Genomic DNA, 21,826 nt, shown 5'->3' with positions numbered 1-21,826 from the left:
TTTTTCCATACTATGTAAGACAAAATTAAAACTTTTCCACAGATTGCCTGTTCACCCGGAACTTTGTGTTTTTAGTTTGGAGTGAGGAATCATTAAGCCATTTGAAATAAAACACCATTCCAAACAATGAGAGCATATTATTTTTTCGTGATTTCCAGTTAAAATACACAGTTAGATAAACTTTCATCATGTAGAAAGTGTGCCTGTGTCATCTGGGAAAATATGGTTGTTTAATTATCAATTTGAAAAGGTCTACATCACATAGTAACATTTTGACCCAAGAGTCTAAGTTTGTATCCCACAGCTTCCTTTACCATCTTGTAAAGTTTCCAAGTATGTAAGTGTTTATTACTTAAATCCTTTGAACCTCTATTAGTTCACTGAGAACAGACCATTTTAATTTCTTTAATATCTTAAGTATCTCTTGTCATGACTATGTGGTTTCATAATATTATTATCTTCTAAAACCATTTACCCAGCTCAGCTAATCTTTAGTTTGAAGTTAATTAACTTCAATATGGGTGATTACAGATTTCAAGAAAGACTCCTTTATTATTTGGCTATAAGAAAAATTACAAAGCTTAAAAATTATGCCAAAGAAGTTATACCAAAGTGACTTCTGTATTTTATTTATTTTATTATCACATTTTTAAGCGTCATCATGCTCATTAATAACACTGAACCTTCGTGAGTTTCTCTCATTTTTACATCAATTGCTTGTCAACATAATTACTTTTTATAATCAAATAAAAATGTTTAAATATGTTAAAAATCACCTATGTCTTATACATTTTAAAGGTATTAATAACTAGGGAAGAATTAAAAATATCCTTTTGGGAAACAACAGATTTTAAGACTACTAAAATGTATCATGATTAAGAGAATATTCTGTGTCATAAATTGTATTTTCCAAAGGAAATGGCCACAACAACCTCCAAATTCTTAACCACTCTGATATATTGCCTCTAGAAAATGGCATCCGGAATATAAAAGAATGGTATGTCAATTCAGACATAAATAAATTAAGACATACTTGACCCAGGGGGTCTCTCAAATATAAATATAAAATTAAATGCATATACATATCACAGAATCCAAGGCATATGTCGGTCAATGTATATGATTATAGGAAACGTTGTCATTTTACAATCATTATGGGGGAATGTTTTAGAATAGCCGTGCTGCTATTCCTCAGTGTGGAATAATACAATATGATAAAAAAAAAAAAATGACAATCGTCTTCTCATTTGTTTCAGTATCAATTTAGGAAATAATATTTATTTCTGTTGTACCTAGAGTCTGTGAGTGTTATTGGAGTGTTTAATTTAATTATATCCATGTTTTTAAGTGGATTTCTTTTGGGTAAGAGGAAATGTATCAAGAAGGAAGCCATATAAATTATTTCCTTTGTAGATTCATCATCAAAAACTATATAAGAATATAAAACCGTTTGTAGTTCTTGGCAGAATAAACTAAGACCTCAGAACAAATAGAAGACTTCTTAAGCCTTTTGTTTGTCCCCTGAGCTGAGACATAAGCAGGGAGCAAGCTCTATGTGCTAGAAAAGCATTACATAGCAGCCAGTGCTTTATGCCTTCCCTAATACATACGGGAGGAGCAGCTTTTCATGAAGGGGGTAGCGCTGCCATTGGTATAGGAGAGGGGATATGTTACCTAATCCTAAGCGAAGGCCAGGAAGGTCAGCGAGCAGAGTGTACTTCATTTCACTTTTAGGACTAGCTCGAATGGTAGCAACTGTGGCTGGAAGCTTAGGCTTCAATTCAAGCATGACAAGAAAAATATAAAAAATAGATAAATAAAAGTGAGACAGCAAAAACATGGGGGAAATCAATAAACTGAATGAGGTAGTGTTTGTTTTTCATTTAGTTTTGTGTATTAAGGGAATTGATTTGTCATCCAGACTATAAAATCCATGAGAGCTAATTAAATGCAAAACTTTCATTACCAAAATTTTCTCTCAACAAAGGATGGTATTAAACTGTCAGTAATAGTAACAGCCTAAGAAGCCAACAGAAATGGAATCAATGATCCAGATGCAGAAATAATATTAGAGTAGCTTAGGTGTCCAGAATTTCTTCTATTACTGAGGGATATTATCTCACATCTATTATACATTATTTTAAAAACAACTCAGGAGGAAAACACTGCCAAAAGGGTCTTTCGAAATATTTGGGTTTTAACATAAAATTTCTATATTATTACCAAGGCATTTTGAAATAAAAAAGCTTACACCTCTCTGAGTATCAATTTTCATAGCTTAAGTCAAAATATATGCATTGGCTGTATCAGGTTTGATAGTAACTTTTATGTAGATATTGCCAATATTTAAAGTGATATACTAGACCTTTAGGAATTTTTTATTTTTCAATATATATATTATGAAACTTATGTTTCATATTTGACACAATAGCTAATAATGACTTTTTATTTTTTTATTTTTTTATTTTTTTTAAGATTTTATTTATTTATTTGAGAGAGAGAGAATGAGAGATAGAGAGCATGAGAGGGAAGAGGGTCAAAGGGAGAAGCAGACTCCCTGCCGAGCAGGGAGCCCGATGTGGGACTCGATCCCGGGACTCCAGGGTCATGACCTGAGCCGAAGGCAGTCGCTTAACCAACTGAGCCACCCAGGCGCCCTAATAATGACTTTTTAATTAAGTTGTATTTTTGTTTGATTCAATGCTTAAAAATAAAATGCTGAAATGCTTAAGAATATTTTATTTTATTTTTTATTTTTTAATGTATTTATTTGAGAGAGAGAGAGAGAGCACAAGCAGGGGAGAGGAGCAGAAGGAGAGGGGGAAGCAGGTTCCCCACTGAGCAGGGAGCCCGACATGGGGCTCAATCTGAGGACCCCAGGATCATGATCTGAGCTGAAGGTAGACATTTAACTGAGCCACCCAGGCACCCCAAGAATATTTTAGATATGCTTATAACAATGTGCTTATTATTTTTAATATATAAAATATGAAATGGTAGTTCAACAAATTGAACACCTACATATTAATATTGAATAATGTCATAATTGTTGAAATTTCTAACTTCATAACCTTGGATATTATAAAACTAAATGTTGAGTTTTAGCAGACAAAATCTCAAGTGTTCAGTTGCATACCAAAAGACATTAATTAGAGTTGGGAAAGAAAAATTTAAAAACTAGACTAAGAATATCAACTATGTAGTTGTTATGACCCAAAATAGAGGGGATATATTTAAAAAAAAAAAAGCAAAGCAATAGATTATTCCTGAGGAGTTAAATAAAACTTCTCAGAAGAGTTGCTATTTAAGCTAAGTCTCGAGGAATAAATAGCTTAATCAGACCTATGTTTTAGTAAGTTAATTCTGACAGCAAGGTGAAGAATTTAATGGAGACTGAGAAGCTAGAGGCAATATATTTTATTTTCAACATTTAAATAAATAAATTTAAGCCTCCTAATAATTACAAACTTTATTTTAAATATTTAAATAAAAATAAAATTTCAGTGAACACCCATATGCACATCAAAAAGATTCAATCATTTTTAACACACTGCCACATTTGCTACATATACATGAAGCACCAATTCTAGCAGCATCTACTAAAAATAGGGATATTTTCTAAGTAAATGATACCATTTAAGCAATAAATAAATAAATAAATTCTCTAAACAGTTGACATCCAGTCTGTATTCAAATTTTCATAATTATCTCAAAAATATCATTTTTATGCTTTTTTCAACATGCACACATTGTATACTGGATATCTTTTTAGCTTTCTTGAATCTAGAAAGAGACCATCCTTTTACATTTTCCTCATGGCATCACCTTTTGAAGAAACAAGGGCTTTTGTCTTGTAGAATGTCATGTAGGTTGGATTTGTCTGATTGTGCACCTGGATATTAAACTGATCTCTCCATGTCTTGGGTTTTCAAGCAATTGGAAGTTATGTTTAAAGAACTGATTAGGTTCAGGTGAAACTTCATCTGGAGCGGACTCTTCACAGGTGACATGACATCAGGAAACACATTAGGCTGGTGGACCCTCTATTAGCAAAGCTACACTAATGTGTATTTAAGGTAAGTACTGAAAGATACTTTAAATACTTTAAAGTATTTCAGCTTGTGAATAGCAAAAAAATGTATAGGGTTTTATTCTAGCACTATGTGACTATCTAATGGTTTCAACATGTATTGATGATCATGGCCTGAATCATTTACTTATCAGGGGCTACAGATGTTTGCTTTAAAAAAAAATGTTATCTTTTCTATATTAATTAGCTGGCATTCTTCCATTAGAAGATTCCATTCTTCCATCCCATCAACTGAGGATGAGAATTAGAGTTTGATTTGTTTCTTTTAATTAGCAATTTCCAGAATAAGGAGACGATATTATAATCACTACAAATGTTACCAGGTAAGTTTTCTCTGTCTTTTTTCTCTTTTTGTATGTAATCAATATGGACTCACAGTGTTTTTTATATTTATTCCTATGTGACGGTCAGTTGAAGACATTAGTCTTCTTGATGCTCAAATTGTCCCAAAATTTGCACATATGAACTCCTTCAAACTGGATCCTGCATCCTTTGTATATGTATTCACTACTCTTTGCTCTCTGACTTGCTCTCAAGCAAGAAATATCCCAGGATCTCTTTGTACCTTACCTGCTGCAGATCCCGTAATCAGTCATTATTGCCCAGTGTCCCTTTTACTAGAGAATGGACACTGGATTCCAAACTCTAGGCACTAGGTGAGATTCCTAAGTAAGGGCTCATAGGTACATTATCCCCCGTGTTCCTGCACATTTAAATGTGGTTTTCTGTAACCTTGTTGGCCAAAGGCAAATTCAACTAAGTGTGTAATCCTTAGCTCACTCATTTTATGAGTTTTGGAGATGTATTGCTAAACTGCTGTATTTTTTGTGTATGTTGTCCTGGAGATATATACTATCATTGCAATCTTCTTTCTTTTATCTATGATTTGGGTGTATGTATTTTTTTAACTTGGAGGCCCAAGGCATCTTATTTTATTATTATTTTCTTTAAAATATTTAATTCTCATAGTTTAATATCTTATATATCTGCACTGACCAATGCCAGTTAATACATTTTTTTCTGTAATAGTGTTTCTGAGTTTTGTGAGTTCTAGTAAACCATCGAACCCACACCACAGGTATTATGCCTTTAGCACATAAATCTGAAATCAGAGATAGACCGAGGGGATGTGGCACAAAGCAGTATGGTGTTTTTAACATATGACTACGTCTTTTACTCTCCTTCCAAGAAGGGGTACATTCTATATCTCCTTTACCTGAACCTTTAGTCTTTGCCTTGTTTGCATGAATACTCACTCTTGAAGCCCTCAGCCACCATGTAAAAAGTTCAGCCGCTAGATGGTCACCATGCTGTGAGGAAGCTTAAGTCACATGGAGAGACCACATGTAGGTCACCATTCATAGTTGACTGTGGCCTATAAATCATCTCAGCCTAAATGACAGAAATGTGAATGAAGCATTAAGATAACTCTTGCCCTCTGTTGTTTAAGTCACCCACAGCCATTGGAGTCTCTCCAACTAAGGTCCCAGGTATAAAATAGAGATGTCTTCCCAGATGTGCCCTATCATGATTCCTGCCCAACACGATAAAATGGTGGTTGTTTTATGCCGCTCATTTTGGGATGATTTTTAAGCCAAAAACTGAAATAAATAACATCTGCTGCTACCATGAAAACTGTTTCCTTGTAGTTTTCTTGTTTGCATGCAGTAGTAAAGTGATATAATGAACTAAGAGAGGGTTTCTCCTTTTACTTTCTCAGTTTCCACATGAGTTCACACATGAACTCTATGTTCTTGAACCACCTTACTTACTCAAGAGAGAGAGAGTTATAGCTGGCCTAAATCATCTTTTCTTGTTTCTTTATTTTTTCTAAACCTGCTGTCTCAACTATATTTTCCCTGTTATGAAGTTTCATCTTTCCAGTGCCTAATCTTCTGAGAATCAAGAAAAAAGAACAAAAGCCTTGTAATTGCAGCCAGAATCCCTTCACTTTTTTCTTTGAAGTGTTTCATCTATGTCTTGAATATTCCTAATCATAGGAGACTTTTTTTGAGATTTGGCTATTTTTTTTTTTTTTTTGTCTTTAGGCAGGCATACAGTATTGACTTAATATGTGTAGCATAGTTATAAACTAATATCCTTGCTTATATAATTTCCCTTTGAATAACCCTTTAGCAATTGGCTTTTTTTAAATTTATTTTAGTTTTAACATTTTAACATTTAGAGTAGCAGCAAATTTTAAAATAAATATAAATATTGAAACTATTGAATTTTAAAAATTAACCAGGCTTCACCCTATTCCTGCAAATTAGAAATGCTAATTAAAGAGAACCCATTTCTTACCAGATATTTCCATGTATATTGTGTCATTTAATTTAGACACCACACTTCTTGCTATTTGCTATTATTACCACACTTTAGAGATGAATTTTACAAGGATTAAGTTATTCCCTCAGATCATATAATAAATGGCACACGTAGTTTGAATCTAAAATCTTCTGATTTCCAAGACTTACATATAAAACACTTACCCCAGTTCCTGCTATATAAAAAGCAGTCAAAATATGTTAACTATCATTTGTAATGTCATTATTCAAAACAATATAGCATTATGCATATTTTAGTGTCAGCTTTTCTAATTTTTCTAGGATTCATATAACAGGAAGTACATCATCACTCAGCCAGATGGTATTTCCATGTTAATTTGCTTTTTTAGAAATTTCAACCAGTTTAGTTTCTCATACAGATACATATGTCTTTTATACTTTATACTTTTAACATTATACAATTTAATGCTTTATGAAATATTTAGAAATTTTACAATTTTACTTTAAATAACCAAAGCTTTATATCAGTGTTCTACATTTTCATTTTATTAATGGGCAACATCCAGAGCCCAACATTTTCTTCTTTCTTTTTTTAAGTGTGTAGAGGAAAAAAAATAAAATAAACACTTTATTTTTCCTGAGACATTAGTTGATCTTACTGATTGTACTTAAACATTTCTTTTCTTTCTAGAGAACATGTTTCTTCTCTTTATGTACAACTGCATGTAAACTTGTTAGTTTTCTTAGAAAATTTTTTGAATCTTTCAATATTGCTTTCATTCAGAAATAAGGATCTTCTTATACTTAAATTTGTGATTATGAATCATGTTCACTTTCCTAGTTACAGTGAGATATTGTTTTTTTATGATTTTAAAATTAGAAGGAAATCTTAGCAAGTCAGTATACAAAGATAAATTTGGTGCCATTGCCCACACTGGTGAGAGGAAATAAAGTTTTAGGTAATTATTATTTTTTGTTTATAGATTAGTAATATTTCTGTGTAAGAAAACAAGGAATGTTAGGGAAAGAATGACTGATATGCATATGGAGTCTTGAATGAGGAAAAATAAAATTATTCGGAAAAGTAAACAGAAGATTAAGTAAGTTTGGAAAAGGACAGAAGGGAGAAAACTGCCTTTCACAGAACTCTCTCAGGCACTTGCGGAGAGAAGTAAAATCCTCTGAGGGGCGAACCTATCCTTCTAGGCAGCGATCAGCAACAACATCAACAGTGGACTGCATCAAAATGAGAAGAAATAGGACAAAATATAATGCTGAAGAGAATCTTCCAAGAGGACATTTGAATAGAAATGTATGATCCAAGTATTGGCTCTCTACCCCAATGCTGAAGGAAGTTCATCCTTGAAATGTATGAGGGTTGTTCTTACTTATTATATTCCAGTTCTGTGATCTTTAAAAATGGTATCCTAAGCTGACTTATATTTTCCTGTCTCCTGCCCTATGGAAGTTCTTTATTGTTTTAGGAATATTTACACCATACCACCCTGGATTTCATTATTTCTCTCTGATTCTCTGGGTGTTTTTATTTTTTAGTTGTGTTCTTCATGAGATAATCTTCCAAGTTCTCTTCTAAAAAATTATTTTTATGAAGAGGTTTAAGATGTTTCATATATATTTATCCAATAATTCTATACATAGGAAATTCTCTTTAAATAACCTAAAATATGGAAGATAAATCTCTACGGCATCTATCTATCTATCCATCTATCATTTATTCTTTCAAACTTTCTCATCAAGGTGTAACTTATGATACTGTAGCAGGAGGTTACACAGGAATATTTTTGTCTTAGTGTTTAAATACCTCCTCCTTCTAAATAGAGATGCCATATGCCTCTAGAGGATATACTCTGGATTAGGAAAACAGATTTTGTTCTCCTGACATATCAGTCATCATTCTTCTATGTATATAAATACAAGAAATTAAAAATAATTTGGTTCTTTAAAAAAAAAAAAAGTTGATGTCTTACTCCATGGGGAATGCTGTGGTATCTTCCCTCTCTCCCTATGTTCCAAATAAGGGATATTTTAGGAGAATGATTCATAGAGACAGCTGATGAACCAGATATCACTCAGCTGCATGCACATGTAGGACCACCACCTAGTGCTAACAGAGAAGAGTGCAAAACACGGTTTTGGAATGCAGCCGGCATTTTCAGAGTTTAGAAAGGCAAAGATGCCAAGTGGACTACAAGGAGAGTAGTACAGCTCAGATTGGCTCAAAAGGTAACCTGGTAAAGGGTGGTGACTTGAGCAGAAAGAGGCTATGTCAGGGGAAACTGCCAGGGAAGAAGCTGTAGGGGAATAATAAGTAAAACACATTAGACCTTGAGACAGGGCCACCCCCAGAGTGGCAGGGGCATAGGTAAAAATATTTGTGCATGTGTGTGTGTTTCCCAAGTCTATAAATACAGTTTGGTTAAGGTGGTTTTACAAACTACATGATGTCATTGTCTTGTCTGAAATATTGTTATTTCTGGCTTTGTCATGGCTCATTTCTGCATTGGCAGTAAAACCTCAGCCTATATGCTACTGTGTTAGGCAGGCTCTAAAGTGGCCTTCAGTGATATCCATGTCCTGGTATTCGTGCCACTGTATGAGATATGAGTGAGCCTCTCTGTGTTTATATTTGAAAAACAACACCTTGGAATTTATTTGGAACTTTTGAAGATGCAATTTTTTCCAAGTGTGAGTCAAGAAATCTTAAACTTTTTAAAATGAAGTTAGAATCAGACAGGAAATACAAATATAACTCCAACTCAACTTAAAAAACAAACAGAAAATCAAAACAAACAAAAAACTTATATTCAGATTGGGGCAAGATTATAAAAAGGAAAAAAAAAAAAAGAACAGAGCATAGACCAGAGTCAACTATTTTGTGGGGAGATTATAATAGAAAATTTTTTTGTCTTATTTTTTTCACATATATCAGAAAAATGGGATAGATTACATCACAGAGTATTCCATTGTTAAAAATATTTCACTGGGTAATTGCCATTCATCTTTTAAGATATAACCTTTCAGTCAACTCTTCACAAAGCCTTTTTGGCTTCAGATTCCATGTTGCATTACTTGTATGCTCTATATTCCTTGAACATTTCTTTACCATGGGCTTATCATTTTTATCATGTTTTATCTCTTTATAACCCCACTATTTTGCACTAGGTTATATTAGGTTAAAAGAAAGGACCCAGCTAATTTACTTTAGTGTCCCCATGTCTACTATATCATAGATACTAAATTAAAAAAATGTAAAAATTGTCAGTCCTTTATCTTTCTAGTATGTAAAAAGGCAGGCCTAAGTGCCTAATACCAATTAAAGATCCAGAGAGTAGAATCATCTATGGAGAAAAAAACCATCCCCCATCCCTGGATAAGGTCTTGCAAGGATGGCTGTGCCTTAGAAAAGCAGGACCTTCTAGGACAATGGTTCTTAAGCATGGGTTCTGGACCAGCCACATCAACCGAACCTGGGAACTTACTAGAAATGTAAATTCTGAGATTTCACCCAGAAATCCTGGGGTTGGGCCACAAATTGGAGTTTTAACATGTCCTCCAAGTGATCTGATTTGATTCCTAACATTTGAAAACTAGTGTTCTAGGGCAATGACTCATGGTATAGAAATATTGAAACCAATGGGAGGTTTTTCAAAATTGTCTGTGTGCCCTGCTTTCTCCAAGGCCTATAGGTTTATAGGTCATAGTAACAACTCATAAAAATACCCTGCCCTCTCACCGAGTGGGTTCTTCTGATAATTCCATCATGTAGGTCTATCACATTCAGTTCTTCTCTCATCAGTAATACAATTTGTACATTTTAGTCATGTCTTTTCAGTTCAGTACAGGTGGCCTTTAGCAGGCAAACATAGTACAAAGAATTTTCTATAAAACGAATATGCAAAGAAGTTTAAAATCAAGATTTGACCTACACTTAACTATTTTAATAATATATCTGACAACTGGTTTAATTTTAGAAAGACTGAAGGACATAGTTTGTATGTAGGCACAAACAGAACAAAAATAATATTGAAATTAGTCATAACTTAAAGGTATAAAACATTTTTCACCTACATAGTTGCCTGAAAAGCCTAAATGAGTTTCCTTAGATACAACTATCCTCCATAGCCATTAAATAGTGGTTTCAACATCAAGAGGCTTTTTCCATTGATGGCAATGTGATAAAATATTTATGCTTCAAAATGTGTGCTTAAAGTTGGTTTACAGTGAAAAAGAATATCCAGGTGATTTATTGTACCATATAATTTTAAATGTCATCCATTATGTTTAAGTGATGAATTTACCAATACGTATTAGTTTCTAAACTTTTACCTTACTAACAAGTTATTAATTACCTTAGAAATATTGATAAAAGAAGAGGTCAGAGACTAATTTATTGGAAGCACTCCAAGTGAAACAACAACACATGTATATCTTCGTACTGTTTTAGCAAAAGCAAATATTTAAAAACTACCATTTAAAATATTGATGTTACTAATGTTTTTTTTGTTGTTGTTGTTAAGAAAGAAATAAGTTTGCTTTACAATTGTAGATGCTTTTATCTTCTAATGTATTTTGACAGACTATGCTACCATCCTTTAAATTAATCATGGAATCATCTTTAATTTTTGTAGACCGGAAGCAAGTGGTATAGGCAGAGAAAGTTATTTAGAGACATTATTAGAATCGACATCTACTGTAACTTAACCTGGGACGTTTACACATACCTCATTTTATTCCTCTTTTTCTCTGTATATTTTCAACGTACAATGACTATATGGAATTAATTTTGATGCAGTATCTGTGCATCAACTCAACATATTTCTTTGATTCTCTAAATATTTGCTTCCTTTTAGATCAAATCTACCTAGAACACATGAAAAGTATTGAAATTGTATTTAATGCCACATGCATTTTTTTAAGCCTGAAATGAATTTTCACTTTCTCACACAAAAGTCAGAGAATATAATATGGAAGAGTGTCAATGTAAAAGTAAATCATATTTTAAACAGTATGAATTCTTTATTCTATACACCTAGCACCAATATTTTATCACAGTAAAATTTTAGACACACAATAATCACCTACTGTTAAATGAACATGAAGATTAAATCCCTCATGAAAAAAACATTAATTTGCACAAACATTTCCCCTGTTAATTGTATCTTGCTTCACATTTCAAATGAAATTCTGCAAAGTTGCATTATTTTAACTACAAATTAAAAATAAAGCTCTTGGCAAGGTGGTTAGGACTCCTAAAACAATGGAATTTAGTTAATATGCTTATTGTCTATCAGTGAATTCAATATGAACTAATTTATAGAGTCTTAACTATTTTATCATTTGTCATTTAATGCCCAATTTTATCCACTTTTATTTTTAATGCACAAACTGCAGACATATAAATATATTTCCCACAGCCTAGTCTATTAAAATATTATTTTATGTACTTTTAGGCTTTTATAATTAAAAATGCTTTCATGTGTAAACCCTATGTGCTTATTGCAGTAGTGATTTATACAGAAGTCATAATTACATTTTTTTTAAAGATTTTATTTATTTATTTGAGAAAGAGAGAGTGAGAGACAGCACGAGAGGGAAGAGGGTCAGAGGGAGAAGCAGACTCCCCGCTGAGCAGGGAGCCCGATGCGGGACTCGATCCCGGGACTCCAGGATCATGACCTGAGCCGGAGGCAGTCGCTTAACCAACTGAGCCACCCAGGCGCCCCATAATTACATTTTTTATGTGTAAACTCTGTTATACCTTATCTAAGGAAGTTGAGTTTTTAAAATTGAAGTATATTGTGTAAGTTAATGTGGCTAAAAGTTTCACAGTTAAAAGCCAAACTCATTTCATTCCAAATGTATGGCTCTTTTCCTATAGGGCATTATGTCTCTGTGCCCCCCCTTAGCAATTATACAGGTCACTAATAAAAAAAAAAAGCTAGGTGTGCCTCGGTGGCTCAGTGGGTTATGCATCTGTCTTGGGCTCAGGTCATGACCCCAGGGTCCTGGGATTGATCTCCAAGGAGGGGCCCCTGCTCAGTGGGGAGCCTGCTTCTCCCTCTGCCTGCAGTTCCCCTGGCTTGTGCTCTCTTTCTTTCCTGTCAAATAAATAAATAAAATCTTAAAAAAAAAAGCTAAAGTCCCAATAAATGCAAGGAGGAGTGATTCTTTAAATTAAAGCATAAAAAAGAACAAGTTTGAGGACGATGGTAACATACAATATTTGGGCTGTTTCAGCTGGATGTATCTATGTTAGACCCCACTTCCAAATAAATATTATTAAAATGGTTGAAATATATTCACTACATTAAAGGTCAAAAATTGTTTGGATTTCTACAAATCTTAGGATATCTAAGTGAAGGAAGAAAACAGACTAGTTGAAATATTTATGTTTCGTGTGCTTTTATAATCTTCAAACTTTGAAGACCACCAAGAAAATAAAAGTTAATAAAATTGTTGTTGTCATGATCTCTATTGTAAAGCAATGAACAGGTATCGGGACTAACATGCAAAGTCTTGATATTAAGACTAGGGAATGCATTTTTCCATTGTGTACTTTTGAGTTGGGTCATATTATAAAACAAGGTTCTTGGGATTTTTAATATTGTGAAACAACACAAATGGAGGGGTAAAGTGGAGGAAATTAAAGTTGTGTTGACATGTTTTTAAACTGATATACTTCTTATAATCCTATGGTTTAAAAAACTGTTGACGAGTAGCTGCTTACATAGAGATCAACAATCTGAGGGAAGTTAATGCAGGGAAATTTACATGGAGACAAGAACAGTAAAGCACATACATTTGGATCAGATTCTTCAAAACACACTAGTTGACACTAAACCACATCATAATCTAATCTCAAACACAGATCTCAAGGTATATTCAAAAGATTTCTTCTGAATTCATGATCTTGAAAAATGTATTACCAATCTATAACTTTGCATCCTCTTTTCCAGAATTTAAACAGCTCTGAAAATGCTGTTCATCCTTCAATGGAGAAATGTGATATGGTTGATTAGAGTGCTGAGGTACACTGGGACTTCTACAGAATACATGTATTTATATTAAGTTCATCAGAGCCCAACTGACTGCTTTATATAATAATAAAATAATAATAATAAGTGAAATATTTTGTGTGCTAGTTTGCTTTTCAACTTCAGCCATACTGTCCTGTGGAGGAATTACCTTTTCCCCTTCCCCCCTTCTTTATTTTCTCTTCCCCCACCTTTTTTTTTTTTTGGCTTTGAGGTACTAAATGTTCTAAACTGCCATTTTCCTTCAAGTTTCCCTCATGTGAAATGTTTTAAAGTTGTTATCAATGTACAACATCTAATAAGAAATTTGGGTATATTTTTAAATTCAACAAGCCATTAAACAGAAGTTACGAGAATAATTATGCTTCTATTATCTTACATTTGTGTCTTGCTTTCCCAGTTAAAAAGTGAACTCATATGCCTCATCTCATTTCATCACTGCACAGTCTAGTTAGCTTGATTAGTTTTTGCATTTTGCTTATACACATTCTGTACTAGGAACACAGATTGCCTTATATATATTGCCCTCATCAGGAATATTAGTTCCTCTGCTGCATAAGTGGATGCCTAGTGACTATGTCTGGTAATTCAGAAGACAAATAGGCTGTAAGTGCAGAATAACTGTGTTTCATTCCCAAAGTACCTGTTAGAGCAAAATAATCAGTAAATGCTGCTTGTGGAAAAAAAAAGACATTTCATTTCATAGTCATTTTCATCTTTGAACACATTCAATAATTAAAATGGTGAAATGTAATAACGAGAAAAATAAGCTATTTAGCTTAAAAATTAAGAACCACAAATAAAAAAACTCTGCTTTAGCATAGAGGATTTCTTAAACTGACATTTTAGTTTCCCAAGTAAGTCATTTCTAAAACCTTAACAAGTTAAATGATGTCATCATAATGAAAAAGATTATTAAAGATTAATTTTGAAAGCCTAATACTGCCATAAATATGGGGAATATTTGCATTTGTTCCAAAATTGTAATAATGTGACACTATACTGTAATAAGGATCCTCGTAAAAGTTGTATTTGTCATTATATTTTGAATGTCTACTATGTGCAAATCATGCATTAAACACTTTAGGGTTTCAAAGAAACGCAAATACTCAAGGAGCTTAATTTCTTTTTGGGAAAACAAATAATTTTTAAAAAGTAAAGAAAAATCCTGGTAAGTAAATATTTGTCAAATTTGAGGTGCACGCTATACACATAAAAAGGCAATTGATCAGAAATTGTATAGGATGACATAAAACACAAATTTTAAAATCTTGGTTGTATAGAGGTGAAGTCACATAATGGAAGGAGTTTTAGGAGGCACAGACTCTAGAAACTGATCAGACAAAGAATGCTTGGGGGAAAATTAACAAGAAGAAGGGGGGAAATCGGAGGGAGAGACAAATCACGAGAGACTATGGACTCTGAGAAACAAACTGAGAGTTCTAGAGGGGAGGGGGATGGGAGGATGGGTTAGCTTGGTGATGGGGATTAAAGAGGGCTCGTACTGCATGGAGCATTGGGTGTTACACGCAAACAATAAATCATGGAACGCTACATAAAAAACTAATGATGTAATGCATGGTGATTAACATAACATCATAATTTAAATAAATAAATAAATAAATAATATTTTTAAAAAAGCAGTAAGAGCTAAAAGAGACAGTTGGTCAACAATTTCAAATACTCTGGAAACTCAAATAAAATAGGGACGGAAAAGTGTCTTTTCAATAAAGTGATGTGGTCTTTGACAATTTTAACTTTAGTTACTGTAGCTTCAAGTTCTAAAATATACATTTGGTTCTTCTTTTATAGTTTCCAGTCCTTTGGTGAAAGTTTTTATATTTTCCTTTATTTCCTTGATCATCTTAACCATACTTATTCTAAAGTCTCCTTATGATGATTGCATTATCTGGATTACTTATAAATCTGTTCTCATTGACTGTTGTTCTTCATATTCTTTTGTCAGATAGTTTTGGCTTATGGCATTTCTAGTTATTTTTGTTATTGTTCTTGTTTTTGAACACTTTAATTTTGAAATAATTTTAGATATGCAGAAGAATTGCAAAGATAGTAGGGAATGATTCTTTTTTTTTTTAAAGATTTTATTTATTCATGAGAGACAGAGAGACAGAGAGAGAGAGAGGCAGAGGGAGAAGCAGGCTCCCAAGGAGCAGGGAGCCCGATGTGGGACTCGATCCCAGGACCCTGGGATCATGACCTGAGCCGAAGGCAGATGCTTAACCATCTGAGCCACCCAGGCGCCCAGTAGGGAATGATTCTATATACTCCTCACTCAGCTTCTCCAAATGTTAACATCTTACATAAACACTACCTTTATCAAAATTAAGAAATTATATATATATATGTTATATATATATAGTATGTGCCATATATATACATATACATATGTATATACACGTATATAACTGGCATACCACATTTTAGTGGTATATAGTCACACACACACACACACACACACACACAATATGACACAGCCATAAAAAGGATGAGATTGTGCCATTTGAGACAACATGGATGGACCTAGAGGGATTACACTAAATGAAATAAGTCAGACTGAGAAAGACAAATATCATATGATTACACTCATAAATGGAATCTTAAAAAATGAATAAACAAACAAAAAGCAGAACTGAAGCTGTAAATAGAAAACAAATTCATGGTTGCCAGAGGGGAGCGGGTTGGAGGTTGAGCAAAATGGGTAAAGAAGAGAAGCAGATACAAGCATCCAGTTATAGAATGAGTAAGTCATGAAATTAAAAAATGGAGCATAAGCAATATAGTCAGTGATATTGTAATAGCAATGTAATGGGGCAGATGGTAGCTATACTTATGGTAAAATGTATAAACTTGTCAAATCGCTAAGTTGTACACCTAAAACTAATGTAACATTGTGTGTCAACTATACTGAAATAAAAAATTTTAAAAGATGGTGTCTTCCAGATTTCTCCTCTCTAAAGTTACAGCAATTCACCAAGTCCAGCCAATATTCAAAGAAAAGGCATTTAAAATTTATCTTCCGAAAGAAGAGTATTAATTAATTTGTAAATATATGTTAAAATAACCACATCAATTAATATATATTTCAAGATTATTTGAGAGTATGCAGATCTTTTGTTAGGCTTGCTAATGTAGTATTCGTTAGTGGATCTTACCTGCAGTACTCTTTACTATGAAGTACCAATGGTGATTTTCTCTGACCACATAGCTCCTATAATATTTATTTAAATTTTTTCTATAATGAAGATTTGCCCTTTTTCTCCAATTTCTTTATTTTTCAATAGTATATCTATATTATTTTGGACCCATGAATAGATGTGTATTTATTTGGTTCTTTGAGTTATAATGAGCATTATTTATATTGCTGCTCTAATTGTTCCAACTTTGGTCATTGGGAGCTCTTTCAGGGTTGGCTCCTGTGTCCTTTTGATATGCCACCAATCCTTTTTTATTTATTTATCTTTTTAAACACTTCTTTATGACACTACAAGATGCTCCATATTCATCTTGTCTTTTCCTTTCCCTAGCTAGAGTCAGTCATCTTGTCAAGGAATCCTGATTCTTTTTATTAGAGAATAACATTTAGAAACCAAGATATGAGCACTAGATGTGTTCAATGTGTTCATCACTATTATGTTGTCACTGCTTGTTGGAGGCCTTCTCAAGAGAAAGAGCTAGCATATATACATACATATACATATATTCATATATATACATATATATTCATTATATGCAAATATAGTCTTTTGTTGAGGATTTTTGCATCTATATTTATAAAAGTTACTGTTCTGTAGTTCTCTTCTAGTGATTTTTATCTGCTTTTGATATTAATCTGTTTTCTAGAAAAATTATGTAAAATTTATATTATATATATATTTTAAATATTTAACAGTATTTTTCAGTGCAGTCATTTGAGCCTGGAGTTGTATTTTTTGGATTATTTTAGATAAAAATTATATTTCTTTAATAGAGAACTACTCAGTTTATTTACTTCCTTTTTGGTGAGTTTGATAGTTTGCACTTATCAAGGAATTGGCTCATTGTAGCTAAATTTTCAAATTGATGAGCATAGATTTGTTAACAGTATTTCCTATCATCTATTGAAAGTCTTTGAGATTAGTAGTAATATACTTCTTTCATTCTTGATATTGGTATTTTTATTTTCTGTTTTTCTTGGTTAGTCTGGCTAGAAATGATCAATTTAATTATTCTTTTTAAATAATTAGATTCTGCTTTCATTGACTTTCTGTTCTGTGTTTTCATTTTCATTGATTTCTTATTATTTTATTATTATTTTCTTCCTTCTCGGTTTTGGCTTTTTTTTTCAGATTTGTTCTATTTTCTAATACAAGTATTTTTATTTTTTATACTACAAGTTTCACTTAAGTCGCTGCTTTAGCTGCATTTCACAAGTGATACTGTATTTTTTATATTTGGTTGAAATAATTTTAATTTTCTTTGAGTCTTCTCCCTTGAGTACATGAACTATTTAGATGTGTATCATTTAATTTCCCATTACTTAGAAAGTTTCCATGTATCTTTCCATTACCGGTTTATAGTTTAATTAAATTATGTCTTGAGAAATGCTTGATATGACCTATATTCTTTTAAATTTGTTCAGGTTTATTTTATAGCTCAGAATATGGTTTATTTTGGTGAGTATGCCATGTGCACATGAGAAGAGTATGTATTCTATTACTGTTGGCTGAAGCATTCTCTTTTTGTTTCTTTGTTTGTTTGAGTGTTCAGACTTTCAATATAGAAAATTACCTGCATGATTTGATACCTAAGAATGATATTATATTCCTCCAGAGAGAAATTGTATTTGCTTCTAGCAGGCATTTAAAGAAAGTTAATCCTGGATCACTGGATCCAGATCTGGGACAAAGGGATCTATAGATAGAACTTGAAGGATTCTTGAACATAGATGGGGAACATTGTGTTTTTATTTTCACTAATCTCAAACAAAATTTTAGCACTTCATTATGATTGTTACAAGTTACAGGAGTATTTTTAAAACCTAACCGCTTTGTCACCAATAGAAATCACGGGTATTTTGATGTCACAACTCATATGTTGCAGATATCTAAACACATTATTTACACTCATCACTACTTGGAAATGCACTAATAAAGAAGCATGGATCATTATGTATTTCCCTTTCTTTGGAAAAAACAGCCTCCTAACCAGTCTCTTGATCTCTGTCTTGGATGTTCCCCACAATAATGGATTCTCTATGTTATTGCTATCGATATATTTACACTATATATGCAGATATAGAGATATACTATAGACATACTATTTATAGATACATGCTATCATCTAACTATACTACCATATAGATATGTGTTTCTTGAATAAGTGAATGAATTTCTCAATTTTTTCCATTTTCTTCTTTTCCTATTTTCATTCTTAACATAATTTGAATATAATAAAATTACATACTGCTCAAGAATTGAGATTTCTAATGAGATTTATTGGATAGATGTACTAACTTTCTATAGTTACTGTGATAAATTTACAACAAATTTAGTATCTTAAAACAACATAAATTTATTATCTTACATTTCTATAGATCAGAAGTCTGATATAGATCTCAGTGCTAAGTTTAAGGCATTGTCATGGTGCATTCCTTTCTGGAGGGAGGCTCTTGGATCCATTTCTCTAGTACCCATTTGTCTTTGTTGTTATTGTTCCAGTGGTTCCCTTTTCCTTGGCTCATGGCCCTGTCCTTCCATCATCAAATTATCAACATTGGGCCAGTCTTCATGTTGCCATCTTTCTGACTCTCCCTTCAGAATTTCTTCTTCCACTTTTAAGGATCCTTGTGATTACATTGTGCCCACATAGATAATTCAAGATAACCTCTATTTTAAGATTAGCTGATTAGCAACTTTACTTCCACCTATGGCCTTAATTTAACTTGGCCATATAACCTAACATATTCACAGATTCCAGGAATCAGGATGTAGACATCTTTAAAGAAAAGGTATTATTTTTAACTACTATAATAAATAATGTAGGTATTTCTCTTTTCCATGCACTTCTTACACGCAAGAATTAAAAAAACTAGAAATGTATCTGAAGAATATACTTTGATATGGCAATAGCACATGGATGAAAGATTTTATTATCCTTATAAAATTTTAAAATATTGACACATTTTTAAGACATTAAACATATTTTTCTATTTAGAAGACCGCTAAGTATAAAGGTTTACTTAGGATTTCTTTAAATTAGTGATTTTTTTTATGATTCAAGGACTTATTAAGTCATACATGCAGAACATACTGCTAATTGCATTAGCAAACGATCAATGTAAAAACACCCCACAATTCTACAACTCTCAATTTAAAAAATTTTGTTCTAGTGGTTGAAAGGCCCAAACTTGTCTTCTTTCCAGCGTGTTTTACAGAACTTTGTTAACCCAAGCAGGGGCTTACAGAACCTCACAGACCCAAAGGAACATGATTAGGCAGAGCAATAGGAAGGATGCGTCCATCGGGGTGAGGCAAAGAAGAGGATCAGCATTAGTCAAGGTATGGCGTAGGTGATCTGGCAAGACAGTGATGTTAAGAAAGTTCATAGTTTGGGAATATCTAAAATATTTCAAAAACCATAAAGCTGCCACACACGGTTTTTACACCTAGTTACTAGCACTTATTAGCTTTGAATAAAGTAACAAGGAAACAGGAATGTGCTTTTACTAACCTACAAAAAAATGTCTGATGCATTATCAGAAGGATTTTATAATACAAGTAGGCATGTTGCTTGTTAAGAAGGGGTTCTATAAGAAAAGCACCAGGTTAGCAACTATGGGAATGATCAGTTCAAAGATGAATTAAATGCCCAAATTCAGGAACAAAGGCAAGTCTAAGAATAAGGGAAGAGCTTAAAACTACTTAGTGATAATACTGACCTTTCTTTGTCATTTACTGCATTTGACAGAGATTGACCTTTTAAAATTTCACCCATGACACTTTTACTCATTTTAATTATGGCGTGTCCAATACAGTGTAAATAATCTCCATATTTTGTCACAATACTCTCTTCATTCTTTGATCAGGATGCATGCTGCACACACCCCACCATGGTGGGCCCAGGGCTAGAGCAGACACCTCATCAGAGGGCCATGGGAGTAAGAGGTGTGTTCACAATCTCAGCAAAAGCAAATACACTGTTTTCTTGTTTTGTTTTTTGTTTTTTTAAAATCTCACTACAAAATAAAAAAAGATTGATCCAAAGAGTTGAGTCATTACACTCATTCCATTAGGACATACAGCATAGCATAAGGGAATGGAAATCTGGTTTCCAATTTGCTTATTGAACCATCTGGAATTCATGAATTGAAAACAACTCTAGTCTCAATGACTTTCAAAACAAAGATGTATTTTCTCTTATCACATGTAAGCTACAAGTTTGCTATGCTTTTGTGCTCTGTGTCTTCAATGGGATCAAAACTATTGAAACATGCTGGCTTTGGAACAGAGGGAAAAGATCAAGTAAGCGACTGAAACATGTAATAGCTCTTAAAAGTTCTCTTCAAAACTGTCATATGTCGGGGGTGGAGCAAGATGGCGGAGGAGTAGGAGACCTGGATTTCGTCTGGTCTCAGGCATTCAGCTGCATAGGGATCAAACCATTCTGAACACCTACGAACTCAACAGGACACCGAAGAAGAGAGTAGCAACAACTCTCTGAACAGAGAAGCGACCACTTACTAGAAGGTAGGACGTGCAGAGAAGTGAATCCGAGGCGATATTCGGGAGGATAGACAGTGGGGGAGGGGACCTCCGTCGGCCGCTTCTGGCAAGTGCTAGAGCCGCGGAGCACAAAATCGGAACTGTTAGAAGCCGGCTCCGCAGAGGGACGTCGCTCCAGTGGCTAAGCTGGGCGTGGAACCCTCGCGGGACAGTGTGGTCTCAGGACCCTCGGGGTCACAGAAAGACCAGGGGTGCCTGAGTGCGGCAGAGCTCCCAGGTATCGGAGTGGGGAAGCCGGCTACAGAGACGGAGCCGAGGCGCAGGCTCTCAGCTCGGGGTTGCCATAAACTGTGATCTGCAGCCCACTCGGGCCACTGCTCCTTCAGCAGGGACCCAACAAGCAGCAGAGCCAGGGAGACTCCCCTTCCTCCCCTGGGAGGAACAGTGCGGAAGCGCACTGCAGGGATCTGCTGGGTTTGGAGACTCCACACGGGGTTGGGCGCCAGAGAGAGAAACGCTCGGTCACAGGCAAGGTGAGCACGGAGTGTGGCCGGAGACCGGGGAGACAGGAGTGACTGCTTTTCTCTGGGGGTGCACTGAGGAGCGGGGCCCCGAGTTCTCAGCTCCTCCAGGTCGGAGATTGGGAGGCCGCCATTTTCACTCTCGTCATCC

Source organism: Eumetopias jubatus, unplaced genomic scaffold, assembly GCF_037043125.1.
Source record: "Eumetopias jubatus isolate StellerSeaLion01/CBP00866 unplaced genomic scaffold, mEumJub1_p1.0 scaffold_6, whole genome shotgun sequence".
NCBI lineage: Eukaryota > Metazoa > Chordata > Mammalia > Carnivora > Otariidae > Eumetopias > Eumetopias jubatus.
Note: the sequence above shows the minus strand (reverse complement) of the source record.